This window comes from Leiobunum rupestre, chromosome 10, assembly GCF_980474605.1.
Source record: "Leiobunum rupestre chromosome 10, qqLeiRupe1.1.hap1, whole genome shotgun sequence".
Lineage (NCBI taxonomy): Eukaryota > Metazoa > Arthropoda > Arachnida > Opiliones > Sclerosomatidae > Leiobunum > Leiobunum rupestre.
This window is the reverse complement of record NC_143393.1, coordinates 29,980,213-29,983,116: the sequence shown is the minus strand read 5'-3', so window position 1 is coordinate 29,983,116 and position 2,904 is coordinate 29,980,213. Positions and strand designations below refer to the sequence as shown.

At 38.2% G+C, this 2,904-nt stretch overlaps 1 long non-coding RNA gene across 1 annotated transcript; it reads right to left on the bottom strand.

Moving 5' to 3' along the window:
- Window positions 1-389: 389 nt before the first annotated feature.
- On the bottom strand, window positions 390-959 carry LOC149925350 (uncharacterized). The gene is made up of 3 exons (XR_016476825.1): window positions 884-959; window positions 691-819; window positions 390-620 (listed from the first exon to the last, which is right to left on the bottom strand). It is a non-coding gene; the product is annotated as an uncharacterized LOC149925350 (long non-coding RNA).
- Between the last annotated feature and the right edge of the window lie 1,945 nt (window positions 960-2,904).

The window sequence follows — 2,904 nt, the reverse complement described above, 5'->3', positions numbered from 1 at the left end:
AAATGTCCACTACTACCGTAAGAGCGATGGCGCCACCAGTGGCGCCGTTCTCACAGCGCGTGCGTTTCGATGTTAGGTTTAAAAGAGATGCAAAAACTTTCCAGATTTTTAATGCTAGTTTTACAAGGTTTTTAAATAATTTAGTGGGTCTGGGGTATATTCTTTTGTTTTAAGTTGTAAAATATTGAAAACAAGAAATCCTTGTTCATCTTTTTTTAAGTTTCCAAAGGAAAAAGACTGGTAAATTCGCATTTTCATTAGATAGGCTTATTGGCATATTAACTTAATATAAAGTTTAGTTTTTTTTTGTGGCTGAAAAATGTATATAATGATGGGCTTACAAATAAAACTACGGAATATTTACACGTTAACCATATAATTTGCGCAAATAATTTCATTGATGCCAGTTTCATGAATATTAGAACTAAAAATAGGCTCACACCATCCGCTGTGCCAACAATTTTCAGTCTTAATGACTCTACACCATTGGAAATTTCAGAAAATGGTAATTTCAATTCAAGCCTTGCTACTCCTCTGGGAAGATCTAAAGGATAAAACCAAAATTAAGTTTTTATTAACGGACAGGATTAGCCAAGATTTTGTAGATAATTTTCTTGGATCTATAACACAGAAAGGAGGCAACCGCAAGTCCGTGATCATCCCAATCCAAAACAATTTCGAGCTGCATACAGGGCGGCCTCTGTGAATAATCTCTTGAAACCACCGGATTCTAATTTTGAAAATCTTGTAGTCTCGCAAAGCCAGGGGCAATGTTCCGATGAAGACTTAGAATTTTGTAATTCTATTGGAAGTCCAAACCTGATAAAACAAAATGTTCTTAGTTTACATTTCAGGATATCTAATTCACCGCTGCTACTCAAACCTTCAATGCTCTTCTTGCATAAGTCAACTCAAAAAAGACAATCCAATTGTTGACCCAACAAATCTGCTCTTTTACTTTAAAGCTCTCAAAACAGCAAAGAATTCTTCTATCAGCTGCTCAGCAGCCTCATCGTACCAACTGATAGTTTCTTCAAATTTGTAACGGAGACAAATGAATTAAGTATTTGACACCAGTTTTAAGCTTTTATCGCACATGACAAATATTAAAGGACGTTTGGAGAGATTCATCATTCAATGAATTGACAAGAAATATTTTAAAGCTAATGAAGATTCTCCATGTGCAACTGCATACCAAAACATGATATCTTTTTTCATAGAATTCTGCATACATAGTTCCCTTAAAAAACAAGATCTCAACCATGAATACACGAAAACCCAGAAAAGATTAGATAGGAAACTGTTAAAAATACAACATTAATCTCATTTTACCAACTTCAATGTTTCCTTGTATTTTTTAATTTATAACGCTCGGTTCTCGTTAAGCCTCGGCCATTTCATAAAATTTCTAATGAATTTCCTTGGTTAATCAAACAAATAATTCTTTTAGTATCAAAATATTATAAATAGTCCGCTTTCTTGTACTTACGTTTCTTTATTTTTCATGGAATTGAATTTTATTAATTTTAAATTAGCATAATTCAACTATGTTTAACAGCCATGACTGATGAAAAACTTTCCGGATGTTTACAAAATTTAAAAATTTTCCAGTAGCGACATCGTGTGTCGGATAGTATCGTAACCTCTTCTATGGGCGCGCGCTCTCAAAATCTTGTACGAAATTTTAACGTTACGGGAATAGGAAGAGACGCCTCTCATAATCTTTACACTCTCTGGTGTTACTGTCGTTTTAGCCAAGAATCTAATCGGTGGTCTGTCAGCCATTCGATTAAGCGTTCTAGTTTGTTATCCGATTTCTATGGGTAATTCCACCCCTAGTTACTGGTGCACTACTCGAGTTACTTTGATTTATAAAGGGAAAGGTAAAGATATCACTGATTTGGCCTCTTATCGTCCCATCACCGTATAACTTGTACGCTATGATTCTCAAGGATAGGTTAGGTGGGTATCTTGAATCTCACGGGCTTCTCAGCGAAGCTCAATGTGGTTTTAGGACTGACCGTAGAATTGCCGACAATCCCTTTGTGCTCACTACTTTAATTGTACTGTCTCGAAAGACTGGGCGTGGTCTTTATCTCGCATTTATGGACTCTAAAAGCGCTTACGATAGTGTCAATCGAGACAAACTATGGGTTAATCTTTGGGGTAAAGGTGTACCAGAGCCCTTTATAGGTCAACTTTCCGCTTTATACTGTAACTGCCGACTGCCGGTACCAATTTAACCTCGCTGGTTTCACTACTCTCCCCGTTCCGAGCAAGGTGGGCCTCCGTCACGGTTGTCCGCTGTCGGCATTGCTGTTCGTTGTCTATATCGATTAATTGGCAAATAATATTGAAGCTTTAACTTCGGGGCATCTCTTCCAAGTCGGTCTGGACCATAGAAATCTCATAAGTAACTAGAATGCTGCCGTGTAACTGTCAAATGGACCAAACGCCGTGGCAAACGATAGCCAGATCTCAGCCAATCAGAGCTCAAAGAGTGGTTCTGCCAAGAATTAAAAGTCACCAGAGAGAATGACGTCACCTACGGCCTCTCATTGGCTGAAGGTCCAAAACGAACTGGCGACAAGCTCGCGTGGGTGGCAGCATTCTAGTTACCTATGAGATTTCTATGGTCTGGACCGCCTAGAATCTTACGGATTTCATGTCTGTTCTATGCCGATGACGTTGTCCTTCTGGTTAACATTGCAACTTATTTACAACGCCTTTTGGATGTTTGCGCTACTTTCGCTGCAAGGCAGGGGTTGACTTATTGCTTAGAGAAATCTAATAGAATGATTTTTGAAAGTTCACAGTCTAGTACTTACGCCGGCGACTCGTTTGCTCTGGGAGGTAAACCCATGTCGGTCGTCAAAAACTATACTTATCTCGGTATTTTTATTT